Source organism: Simochromis diagramma, unplaced genomic scaffold (genome assembly GCF_900408965.1).
Source record: "Simochromis diagramma unplaced genomic scaffold, fSimDia1.1 OVJJ01000229.1, whole genome shotgun sequence".
Classification (NCBI taxonomy): Eukaryota; Metazoa; Chordata; class Actinopteri; order Cichliformes; family Cichlidae; genus Simochromis; species Simochromis diagramma.
Window position 1 is genome coordinate 74,844 of NW_024386869.1, and position 14,244 is coordinate 89,087.

Here is a 14,244-nt window from a genome sequence, read left to right on the forward strand (position 1 = left end):
TGATGCGCGAATCATGAACGAATCGTTCAATACTCGAGAATCACTTTACTGACAAGGCCAACTGACTCATCCCTGTTGCTGTTAGCAGGAATATATCTAGCTTATAATTAAAATTGTGGAGAAAAACACAACATCCAGTATCTTAACAAAAAAAATTCTGCTCTGAACTGGAAGAAAAAACCCTGAGTAGAAGCTCACATCAAGAAAATAACTCCTTGGTTCACAGTAGCATCGCTCCGCTAACATGCTAACAGCACATTTGAGCTACTCACCCCCTCCCTTCTGTGCTGAATCATAGTGCGAACGAATCACTCACCCCCTCCCTCCTGGCTCACAGCTTCTTCTTCTTGGTTGGCAACCAATGTTAAGGTGCATTACCGCCCCCTGGCTCACAGCTCAGTGGACATTTAGATGAGAAAATATATATTTAACACATTTAAGGAAATGCTAATAAAATAAAAATAAACAAAATAAATGTTTATTAAGCAATTTTGATAGGAAATCTGCTGGGACCTCTGAAGGCCAGAAGTAAGCGGATTTGAAATTGGACTTCAGTTTTGCGTCACCGCCCTGGCTACCTATTGAGCTGGTGGGTAACAGATATCGCCGAAAACATCGGAGCACTTTTGCAAATATGTGATGTCTTGATAAACCGAGCAGATATGTGAAGTTTAAACATTCTCGCCTAAAAATATCTTAAAAGTTTATTTACCAGAAACACAGAAAGAGTAATAAGAGTAATATTAAAACTTAGTAGCGACAGCCATTGTTGAAAACTGGAATTGTCTGGGCAGCACTATGAATTCTGGGATATGGTAGGCCACAAAGGATACACCCGACCCAATTCAGGAAAAAGGATGATACCTTTGCCAGCTGCATTTGGAGGAGTCTGCGAATCTGGATACAGCGACACAACAACGTAATCGGTCTACAAATGTGGCCTCAGGAGAATACAGCCCATGGATTCTGACACCCTGTTAATTGTTCAGTGCAACAGGAAAATACCACATCTTCTCTTTAAAACCCATCTGTGGGTGTCTGGCTCAGCATGTTTTTACATACTTATCTAGCTGATGGTAAAGTTTGTACTCTGTAGTCATTACAGTAAGAAAAGGCATGACGGATCTGGCTTTAAGAAATTTTTGCTCACATTAAACAAAATTAAAATCTACTGTTATTCAGTATTAAACTGTTGCTTAGTAAAATGTTAAGTTGGCCAATAAAGAGTGGTATATACCCACTTTACTAGCTTCACTTCCTTCCCTAAAGGGATGCTGAACTTAATAAAGGTAATCCATCAGCCCACAGGAAGAAAACAGAGAACAGATGCCAAACCTTGAGTTCCCAGCCCAAGAAAAATTGTGTCTTTTTTGTGGCTTCTCCAGGATGTTAATGTCAACTAGTGTGCTGTGTCTTGTTAATGAGAAGAGGTGTTAAGATGTTTTTATAGAGTGTTGATCAGGTCACACCCACTGGGGCCTGAACAGGGGACTTCTGTGGTGTCCGCCACCTGGAGTTATCAGAGGATCATTGGGTTCTGCGCATTGCGGGGTGGTGCTTCAGTGGATTAAGCTTTTTTCCAAAATGGTTTTCTGTAAAGCTTGGGGGGTGGGTGAACATCCTTGGGCTCTTTGGTGTTTGTTGTTCAAGCAGTTTTGCACTGTAGTAGGGCAGAAATCTCTTGCATGGTTGGGTGTTGCCCTATTAGCAATGCTTTGCGTATAGTCTGCAGTGGTCACATAATTGGTAGTTGTCACATCATCATGAATACCATAATCTAAGGTTTTCCACAAGGGCGTTATGATGTTATTTCAGGTAACTAAGTAACTCACTGAACTTCTCTGTGCTTTCAGTGTTGTGAATCATTGGCATGTAGTGGTATCAAAAAGAAACAAAAGACAGTGTAAACAAGGTTGACACTGTCTTTACAGGTTTAGCAGCTGGGAAAGACAATAAATTTATAAAAGGCCCCAAAGTTCATAGGACAATTCTTTTTGAGTTCTGACACAGGTGTTTGTAACTTTATGTAAGTTTATATACTGTTCATTTAGTAGTTAACCTTCTGTTAGTTTGAGCCAGCCCACTGTCTGGTGACTTCATCCAGTTAGTAAGGTGGGCCGCTTTAGTGTCAAATGATCAGTGTTGGTGATTCCTGTGGGATGTGATGTGTGCGTGAATGATAAGTGAGTATTAACCTGAGTTGTATTTTGCCTTTGTTTGTGTTGATGCTATAATATATTTACCATTTAAGAGCTAATGTAGTTAAGAGTTGGAGCGGTATAGGCAGTGTTGGGGAGTAACGGAATACATGTACCGGTGTTACGCATTTAAAGTACAAAATATGAGTAACTATATTCCGTTACAGTTACTGTTTAGAAGTGGTAATCAGAATACGGTTTGTTGAAATAAATAGAATGCACAACGGTCATTTCCTGTTTCATATGTTAGACTATCCCCTCTCTGTGCATTCTCCAGTTTGGCACGTACAGGGATACACCGTCGGGGCTGAAAGCCAACAGCTCACTGATTCTGATGCGTCGGGTCCACGCTTTGTGTTCACGTCTTTTTGCGCAACATTCTGAGCTGCAGGTTTTGTCTCCCTCCAACCAAAATTCACTGAACCAGCAGCAAAATGAGTTGCAAACTACGCTTCACATTTGATAAATGTCGTCATTAATTCCCTCTTAATTTTGCTGTTTTGCTTCCACCACGATAAAATCACACTTCATGCACTTCAAGCTCTCTCTCTCTGTGTCCCATATCAAATCTTTGTTTTCAGCATTATTCATCATTCACTTGCTACCCTCCAGTCTACCATTGTCTTTTTTTTTTTTTACTTGAATGTCCTCAGACAACAAAGCCTAATTTCTGCTGTTCAATACTGAAGAAATGTATACTTTTTAAAATTATGCAATATTGCAGAACATTTTTAAGGTTATCTGCTATAAAAAGCCAGGCCAGGAAAATCTCCTTCATGATTTTCTGTGTTTTATCCTCAGTTATAGTATTTCTGACTGTCTGAGGCAAAATTCAATCAAATCTCGTGAATCAGAATCAAATGGATTATAGAAATCAGTGATGATACCCTGCCCTAGTGAGTAGCCTAGACCCGAGAGAAGTGGATGTAGCTGTGGGTAATAAGAAAGGTTGAAAACAACTATTGATAATGTTTTTGTTATTAATCTCAAGCCTGAAGCAATCTAAGCCACATGGATACTTGTCAAACTTCTCACAGGCCCACACACTAGCCAAACACTCCTTTTCAATTTGCGATTAGCAGTGATGGGAATAACTGCATTACAAGTAACAGCATTACTAACGGCGTTACTTTTTTCAGTTATGAATAATCTAACTAATTACTATTTCTATCCTTACAACACCGTTACCGTTACTAATAAGAAAAGGTCATGTTATACAGCCGTATTTCGCACATGACTATGAAAGGCGGAAGAGGAAGTAGTTCCTTTGAATGTAGACAATCCGGACGTTATAGTTTCTTAGTGTTCCTGTTAATGATAAACTACAAATTTACTCTAAATTACTAAAATATCGATATTTTAATGTGAGAATCGATTCTAGAACATAAATGATTGGTATCAGAGGAATCGATATTTCAGGATTGATCCGCACATCACTAGTTTTGGAGTTTGTACGTGCTTTGTCTTTAGGGGCCACCACATATATTTATATATAAACATATATAAATATAACCACTTTTTTCCATTAGTAATTCATTTTGTGCATAATTTTATATTATTGTTAATAATAAATTAATTAAAGCAATAAAACGAGCCGAAAGAGCCGGTTCTCTAAAAAGAGCTGGAAATTCCATCACTATCTGTCTTGCTAGCTTGCGCTGCCCTCAGTGGATCTGCGCTTGACAGCAGTGTTGCCAACTCCTCAGTAAGGAAAATCGCTATTGGCTGTCCTAAAAGTCGCTAGAAGTTGCTAAATATTAATTGTGTGAACCATCCACTTCACAGTGAGTTTGAGTTGTTGCCTTCCGGCTGCCGTTTTAGAGTACCTCCGAGGAGGACTAAAAGACTCCAGGTCTCTTTTATCCCTACTGCGTCTTGTCTCCTTAATGGCAAATAATTGTCCTTGAATTTTCTATCATTATTATTGTTATTATTGTTTTATAGTATTGTTCTGTTTGTTCTTACCCTCCTGCTGCTAAACTAATTTCCCCTTGTGGGACAATAAAGAAATTGAATTGAATTGAATGACATCATCGCCTAATTTGCATAATTGGTCATGCTAATGTAATTGTAACCTACATTGTTGGAGAGAGAAATAACATCGTGGAAGAGACATAAAGTCAGTCAAAAATGTCCTAAATGCAGTTAGAATTTATTTAGAACTACAAATTAAATTTATTTTTGCAATTATTGTTTTTTAATGTCATAATTCCAACCCTGCTCCTTTATCCGGGCCCGGACCGGTAAAAGTGACCCGAAATAGGCACTCTGGTGGAGTTACTTTGTGTGTGTGTGTGTTTATAAGTAGTTTTAAACCTTGTGATCCACAAAACAGCAACAACAGTAAAAGAAGAACTGACTGTGTTACAGTCAGTGCGGGAGCAGCGGCTTTGCTCATGCGCGATTCATTTGCAGTTTGAACACATAGGTGTGCACATCTCCTGCCCTGATAGCAGCTGGGGGAGGACTATCCTCCGCCTCTGAGCGCTTTGGCACGGGTGAAGTGCCCACGGCAGCGCCGCTGCTTGTTGAGAGTAAGAGCGATACGCGCTTTCACGTCAAAAAGTCGTCATAAATAAGTCTCCAATAACACCAGAAAAAGTCGCCAGATTTGTCGCTAGTCGCTTTTTAGAAAAACAGACGCTAAGGGGGTCTGAAAACTCGCTAAATATAGCGACAAAGTCGCTAAGTTGGCAACACTGCTCGACAGTGCAGCCTAGGCGGATAAGTCGAACGCAGATCCACTGAACTCTCAACACAGACAGCCTCGTCAGAAGAAAAGTTGATACAATAAATAAAAAAAAAGTTGTATTGTTGATACATATGCGTACCGAACCGAAAGCACTGTATCGAACGGTTCAATACCGATACACGTATTGTTGCACCCCGATTATATATAATTGATAAAACATGAAATTCAATAAATACAATGGCATAAAGCAGGCTACAGGAAGATGCAATCACATGTGACTGAAATGGAACCCTGTTGGGCCTCAGTCACCACAGGAAGAGGAAGTTCTTACAACAGAATATATATCTTCAGTTCAGTCTGATGCTCATGCACTCAGCACCAAGACAACATGGAGGTCAGATTTCCCACCATCAGACTCTGTGAGTACTGACCTTGTCTGTTTATAAAAAAAGATATTGAGTCTGCAACAGAGAAAATGAACACAAGGGAAATTAATATATCCAAAATGCACCCACATATTTGCATGTACTCATTTTGGACATGTGAAAATGCTCACTAATAAATGCATAGGACTTATTACTAATGATGGACAAAAAATATGTTAAATATTAAAACTGTTATTCTCAATCTGTTCAGTGATGAATGTTCTGTTGCTGCTGGTTATAGTAGCTGAATCCAGTGATTCTCAAGCATATAGTAAGTTTAAGTCTTTTTCGCGTATTTTTAACTGTGTGTGTGTGTAGGTGTGTAATAAATTTTATATATCTTTTAACAATATTACGTTTCTGAAACTACTGCAGTTGTTATTTTCCAGCTAAAATAGAGCTATAATACAGCTCTAAAACACTTCTGAAATAACCACTTGCATATGTTCATTTACTATTTTGTTGAAATTATTATTTTGAAATTAACTGAAGCCACTTCACTTTCTCCAATTCATTATTTAAGCACAGAAAATGTATAGCGAGAGAGAGAGATTTACTGCTGCTAGATATTTTTAAAAAGAGTCTTTATTTGATTTTCTTTCTCAGATTCAGGTTTTCCTCAAGTTGTTCCAAACAGACAGCAGTTCTTTCAAACAGAATCTATCACTATCAGCTGTGAAGGTCTAAATGGGCTGACTGGATGGAGAGTGAATAAAAAGATAAATGGAGATGTTAGAACATGTGCTTCAACCTGGGACACATCGATTGGACCTTGCAAAATTATTAATGCATATCCATCAACTGACAGTGGAGAATACTGGTGTGAACATGGAGGAATACAAAAAAGCAACTCTGTCAATGTCACTGTAACTGGTATGAACATAGAAAAAAATGTACCATAGTGTCATATTTGGTACTGTAGTACCATGGTAGTTTTAATATCACACACACACACACACACACACACACACACACACACACACACACACACACACACACACACACACACATAAGCTGCAAGTGCATTGTAATAAGCAGAAAAAGCATATATTTGACACAGATGTTTACTTAAAAATGATGTGAGCTATTATGTCATGACTGTTGACTATGACTATTGTGTAAAATTCCCTTTTTACACAAAATAACTGCCATATTTTCTGCAATCCAGATTTAGAGAGTCATGTGATCCTGGAGAGTCCTGTCTATCCTGTGATGCAGGGAGAAAATGTGACCTTGCATTGTAGAAAAAAGGATGCAAACTCCAGGTACACTGCAAAATTCTATAAAAATGGCATCTCTGTTGGGAGCAGCTCATCAGGAAACATAATGATTCCCACTGTATCCAAATCTGATGAAGGACTTTACAAATGCAGTATTGCTGATGCTGGAGAATCACCAGAGAGCTGGCTAACTGTTGCAGGTAAGATGCATCAATATTTTCTAACTAAAAAGATTTAAAATTGTCCTAACAAAGTGTGTATGGTCTACGATGACGATATCCCCTATGCAAAGTGATGTTAGACTGATGCTACTGCTAAATTAACTGTATATGTATAAATCGATATCATTTGAAAGCTTTAGTGCTTAATGTGTATATACTGGTGTTTGTCAAAAAAAACTAAAAACAATATTAAAAAGAAGCACATGTGCAAGAACCTTGTCTTTAAAATTGTTATTTTTTAAATAGAAGAGATTCAATTTTTAAAAAAAGAGTCTTTATTGGATTTTGTGTCTCAGATTTAGGTTTTCCTCAAGTTGTTCCAAACAGACAGCAGTTCTTTCAAGGAGAACCTATCACTATCAGCTGTGAAGGGCTAAATGGGCTGACTGGATGGAGAGTGATGAAAAAGATAAATGGAGATATTAGAATATGTGCTTCAACCTGGGAAACATTGATTGGATCTTGCAATATTTGTAATGCATATCCTTCAACTGACAGTGGAGAATACTGGTGTGAACATGGAGAAATACAAAAAAGCAACTCTGTCAACATCACTGTATCTGGTATGTACATGGGAAAAAATATGCGTTATATTACATATTACTATATATTTAGTCCATCAAATCTGTTTGGTTTATCACATACAGTAACTATTTAAAATCTTAATATAAAATGTGTAACAGTAGGGTGGACATTTTTGCTGCGATCTCGTGTAGAAAACTATTCTGCGCGTATTTAAAACAGGTTAGCGGCTCTGAACTGTAGTAAAGGGAACTCTGGCTAAAACTTCGGGTTCTGTGTCGGGCTTGTAGCTGAAAACTAGCTTTACTTTGTTGTCTGGGTCAACTTTGCTAGCGAGAGACAGAGAGAGGCGTTGAAAGGGTGGAAAACATGAGGAAAATACGAACACAGTGTACAATCGAGTCTTAATAGCTTACTTACAACTAGGCACTTGGGCACTCTTTTTGGCTGCAGTGGTTATTATCATATTTAGATGCTTCCATTTCCGGTTTCTGGTTGGTGATAACTCGCAATCTTCGACTCTCCTTTTTCTCCCTCCCTCGCGCTCACAGACACATAACGCCGCAAGTAGAGCTGACATGGGCCGCAAGATTGAAACACAGACATTAGAGCCTCTTAAAGTGTTTTGTTTGGGTTTCCACCGGCATGGAATTACCAGGATAGGGCATAGCCTAACATATTTAACAGGAAAAGACGTTGTGTAATCCATTTATTTCAACAAAGTAACTGTATTCTGAATATCACCTTTTTAAACAGTAACTGTAACGGAATACAGTTACTCATATTTTGCATTTTAAATACGTAACGGCGCTACATGTATTCCGTTACTCCCGAACACTGATATATATATAAATACAAATATATATGTAGATAGATAAACATGAACATATCCACTGTGCAAAGTGACATCAGAGTGGTACTTTTATTTGTCATTTTTGGACATCCAGTTTTTGTCCACTGAGAAGTTGTTTTGTAACACAAGGCAAGATCTTTTTTTCGACATCTACTAAACATCTGGTGTTGACATCCATAGGACTTCTGTGCATAGGCTATTTGTAGTCCAAATGTGGTCATTGTGGACATCTTTTCTGCAACATCTTTTTTTAAAAATTGCTTTTATACCCCTTCTGTAGTCCCTGTTTCGTCTTTTTTATTAGCTTAGGTTAAGTTTTATTTAGATTTGTTTACACCTTTGTATGCATCTCCAGTTATCATCTGCGGCTCAGCCAAATCTTTGGAAAATTATCTGGAACAGTGTGCACCTTCCCAAAGGGGACTAAATCATATTGGGTGTACATAATTGTACTGAATAGGATTTGTTTGAGTTTTTACATGAAATAAATATATAAATATTTAGATTAAATTACAACATCATTTCTGCTGTATGTTTCACCAGGAGTCTACAGGAAACTTGACTGAAAGATTGACAACATCACTTTAATCATTTCTAATACACAGTGCAATTATCTTTCTGGCAGGTCATCCTACGGTGCCTTACTTCAAGTTCTATCTGGTGCTCTGCACTGGTTTAAGTCTTTTATTGGTGGTTATTCTGCTCATACTGGCAGGACTGTTTCAACATCATAAACATCAACAAACTATCAGAAGTCACACGAAAGAAATGTCTTTGACACCAGGTATGCTGACATCAAAAGATGAACTTTTATTTTATAATAAGATTGCTTAGTGATTTCTGGTGGCCATCCCTCTTCTGCACAAACAGGTGAGGAAGGCCAACATCTGTTTAAGAATAAAAACCATTTACTTCAAATCTGCAGGATCATGGAAATCTGAAACACAGCCCTTTAGTAAATAATGTTCCCTAGGACATGACCCTGCTATGGTGTTATTTGGTTTGTGATTTTAGTGCCTTGGTAGATTGTTGTCAGTGTTATTTCTGAAAGCAAATTTGTTATTTAGCTTTTAGTTAAGTTTAATTTATTTTGTCTTGTGGATAAAACAACATTCAGTTGTTATTTTAGACATTCAAATTCTCAGAATTTTAGTCTTGTTTTAGTTGACCTATTATAACAGACTTTTGATAAAAATATTCGAATAAAACATAATATTGATTTAGTATAATTTAGTCAACTAAATTCTTTAGTTTTAGTCAACTAAATATCATAACACTTTAGGACTATAAAAATGGATTCAGTTGACTGGAATAAAAAATATAAATGTTTGTAGTAATTTTACAGGAGTTAATTTCTCCAGACAACTTATTTTCCTTGAAATAAATTATGGAATGTGTCTATATATCTATTCTTAATATTTTGTCATATTTTCACAGGAAACAGGGGCACAAAAGCTAGTTTTACCTCCCACTCTAGATTGTTTATCAGTCTAACCTTGCAGCGCAAGCAAGATTGGTCAATTAAATTAACACTAGTTGTTATACGGCAACATGCTGTTGTCAAAATATATCATATATGATATTTTTTCAAAACATATTGCATGTTACTGTTCTGAATTAAATTATGTTGTGCTTTCATATGGTAGAAGCATAAATGCGCAAAAACGGGTCATTTTAGCCCGCAACATGATAATATTTGTAGTAACTGATAGAGATAAAAACCTTCAGAGTCGTAAGATCTAAGTAATATATGTGTTAAGTTTGTTTATTTTAGTAAGATTCAATTTAAAGCTTTTTCAACTTATTGACCAAAAAACAACAACAAAACATTTTCATTATCATTTCAGTTTTGCTATTTCTCTTTCATTTGCCTATCTTCACTTTGAGATTATTATCATATAGAGAATGTGCTTTAATACTCAATAACATGAGTATGTTCAATTAGGGACGGGTGCAATACAACAGGACAAAATGTATGTGTCTATCGCTTGAACGTCTTAATTTTTTAAATTATTATTAATGACATTTTAGACTTTTTTTCCCCCAGTGCACACTGATGGCATTGACAGTTTTAATTCTGTTATTTAGTGTTCCCTTGTTTATCGTGTGAGTTACGTTCCAAAAATAATCTGCTATAGGTGAGATCCGCAAAGTAGCCAAATTTATTTTTTACAATTATTATAGATGTTTTAAGGCTATAAAACCCCTCACTTCAGAGTCACACTGCTACCGGTCGAAGATTTATGTAAATATGACAAATAAGATAAAACTGCAGAAAAATAATATTCTGATGTAAGAGTGACATTATTTTCTACTGATTGTCAGATTTTCCTAAGATTTTAAATTAGACCTAATAATTACAGTGAATAGCAAATATTTTTCATCATCGCTGATGTTGCTGTGGTCATCTGTCCTCTCACTCCGGCTGTATCTCTCCATTAGATGATGACACATTATATTCTAGAGCCATTTACACCACCTTACGCCCGGGTGAGACTGAACTCAAAGGTGAGATTAACTTTGATTAATAAATCTTTAAATGTTGCATTCAGATAATCTGTAATATGTGATATGTGGTAAATATTAAATACAAAACATATATAATGGTTAATGGCAAAAGGTTCATGGTTGTTTAGTAGCTACCCTGTGACGTTAACATTGGTGTGTAATATGAACAACTAATTGTGTATCTCACAGGTCACAAAAAGAGAGCTGACTGAAGACAAAATCACATCTGAGTGAAAGTGAAGTTGATGAAGTAATCCAAATTCATCACATATTATTGCAATTTAACAAGTTGTATATCATCTGCTGGGTTTGGTGTGAATGTCAGTGTGTACAATGTAATGTCTAATGTATATTCAGAAATAGCTAGCTGTCAGATGTGGCTGATCATAAGTACTTATAAAGTTCACATGCTAACAAAAACTTCTGTCTGTTATTTACATGTTTAATTTAAAACACTTGTTGCTTCTGCTCTTTTTGCTTGTGCATGAATGGCGTTATAAAAAAACAAACAGCTGCTGCAGCTCTTTCCTTTTAAACAGCAGGTACTCACTGTGGTCAACCATAAATGTATATGTGTCGCATTGCTTTGTTTTCTGAAACAGATGAACCAAATTTATGGTAAGCAGTGAAGTATGTATAACTGCACAAGTTGGTACTGAGCATGTCTCTACATAAAATCTTATATAGTGCACAGGCTACATAAGCTGTGGCTTATGTTATACTGTAGCAGCAGCTATTCAGAAGATATACAGAAAATAGATTAAAACGTTTAGCTTTGATATATTTGTTATCACTCCTAACATGAAATTGATCTCTGTCTTTGTCTCGCAGCCTGTATCTGTTTGTCACAGGTATCTGTGTCACGGTTTACGAACGTGTAAAGTACCAATGAAGTTCACATGCTGTCTGTTATGTAGGATTCTAAATGAAACTATTTGTTTCTTGTAATCTTTTTGCTTGTGCATGAACGCCGTTCAAAAGAAAAGAGCTGCTGCATCTCAGTTCTTCTACACAGCAGGAACTCACTGTAGTCAACTGCTAATGTAAATGTGTTGCATTGCTTTGTTTTCCAAAACAGAGCTGTGAAGTACACCTGCCAAGTTTACTGGGCATGTCTCTATGTGAAGTGTGGTCTAGAGCACAGTCTGAGTAACTAGTGGCTTGTCAGCAGAAACTGTTCACTGAAGTCAAAGAAAATAAGACATTGTTTTTAGGTCAGAATGTGTGTTGAATTTTTCATTAAATTGGGTATTCGTAAGTCGGGGTTCCACTGTATAGGCTTATAAAACCTACAAGTAAAAAACTACAATTTCTGCAAAAATGACGGCAGGTAATGGCAGACATGCGATTGTTCGCGCTGATATCTATTTCAATGTAGCAAGGGTTATGAACAGCTGATCCGATCAGCAAAGCGAGTTTCTGGAATATTGTGTTTTTTTCTTCATGCGCTTTTTATGCAATTTTTGCAAAGCTATATGTCGAACGAAACCGTGACCTAGGACAAGCTGATGGCATAAGATGTAAGTACAACTCCTCCGGTTTTATATGCAAAGAAAATTATTGCGCTAGCTTACGTGGTTCCAGTTCTACAGGGATTTAAAAATAGTTACGCAAAACCGGCTTTAAAGGGTTTAAACTTTTCAGTAAAGTCAAAGGAGATGAGTCAAATTTTTTTTTTAGGTCAGACTTTGTCTTCAGAAGTAAGAAGAGGATATGAAGATGCTGAGAGGTGATGCTTATCTTTTTATGCTTGACTGTAATTATTTATAGTAAGCTTATAATCGATAACCCAATAATAAATATATGGATAAAATTGAGCCTTCATTTTATCACTTCAATCCCCAAACCAGACAAGTAAACATGACTTCGTGATAGGGCTGCCACAAACGATTATTTTGATAGTCAACTAGTCACCGATTATTTTCGCAATTAGTCGACTAATCAGATCATGCATCCATTGGACATACAGCTTATTGCACCAGCAGCATCTGCTCTTATATAACTATCATTCGTTTACAGCTTTAAGTGTTTAAGATATGTGCTAACTAAAAATAAAGACAAGATGATATTTTATTAAATTGTAATGAAATCTGCAGATTGTTTAGGTGAAGTTTAACCCTCTGGGGTCACCGGACGCACCAGCGTGTCAAAATCACATGACCAATTTAAGACGACACAGCTACAAGATGCAGTAAGTCAGAGTCCCCATTTAAACTTGGGTCGAAAGTGCAGACTTCACACTATATATCAGTTTTTGAATTGTGTCGATGGGCCACGTAAAACCAGAGTTATGATAAAAATACACGCGATGTTTTTTTCTGAACAAAACGGTGTTTACAGCGGGAAGAACGGTAAAAACTGCGTTTTCTACAGACAGCGCTAGCAAACACTCTCCGCCTGCCAGCGAAAAAAGAAAAAGAAAAAACACCCCTTCCCTATTGGTGTTAGAGTTTACCATGTCAGCCAATCAAAACAAATGATATGGCAACATGTGACATTTGGTTGTTTAGGGAGAAGGGGAAGTTTTTAGGAGTGACACCCGCAACGGAAAGCAGGCGAGCGAAAGACACAGAGAGAGCCAGTTTTCATATGTGAGACATTAGTGACGTTTAGCGTGTTTGCAGGCTGTAGTTAGTTTGTTGTGCAGTTATTGTTTTGTATTGTGTGTCAGTTATACTGCTGAATTTCACATTTTTTCCAAAAAATGCCGTCAAAGGCAGATTCCAGTGTAAACACTGTTCCCACATGGAAAACTGGACGGATGCACCTCCTGCTGTCAGACCTGCAGAGTTTAGACCTGCAGAGTTTAGACCTGTGCTGTTCTCTTCTGTCTTATACTGACCACAAACTAAATTTTTTGGACTGACACAAATAATTTGTGTGCCTTCTTCTTTGATGCAGAACACCTGATTGTTCTGTAAATAGATTTAAATGGTTATATAAAAAACGCCTGAGGCCTTGGCTGCTTTTTTAGGTAAATAGTACCTGATAACTTTGTTGTTTGCAAAACTTGTGCATAATTTTTAGAAATGTACAATTTCTATTTGCATTTCAAGTTATGAAAATGATTCATTAAACATGTTTGTGGGTTTTACAGTAAGAAATATAACTGTTTTCTACTCGGGTTTTGAATTTTTTGTCTGAATTTAGATCAACTGTGCTAATATAATACCACAATAAAAAAAATAACTCAAATTTCAGATATTTGAGGTTGTGCTGAAAATAATGATATCAAACAAGGCAAGAAAAACATATTTTAAAGGTGAAATATAGAGGTAAAATCAAAAGTATTTGTATATACATGCCTATATGTACATTATGCAAATGCATAATTCTTTATTTTTGTTGAGCATATTTCTTTTTTGTAGTTTCACAAGTTCTGGGAAAGCACTGTAAGATATACATTGGTGAAGACAAACAAGTAAACAGCCCTCAACTTTATTTCATGTCTGACTCATCATTCAACACTTTCAGTGCCTGCATATGTTTAGTAGGGGTGCAACGATACACAAAATTCACGGTTCGGTTCGGTTCGATACTTTGGTGTCACGGTTCAATATTTTTTCGATACAAAAAAAATGTTCATGCCTTTTTAATTTGTCATT

General features: G+C 36.7%; 1 long non-coding RNA gene across 1 annotated transcript; it reads left to right on the top strand.

Moving 5' to 3' along the window:
- Positions 1–8,761: 8,761 nt before the first annotated feature.
- LOC120733311 lies at positions 8,762–11,336 on the top strand. Its single transcript, XR_005695788.1, has 3 exons — positions 8,762–8,915; positions 10,574–10,639; positions 10,829–11,336. It is a non-coding gene; the product is annotated as an uncharacterized LOC120733311 (long non-coding RNA).
- The last annotated feature ends 2,908 nt before the right edge of the window (positions 11,337–14,244 follow it).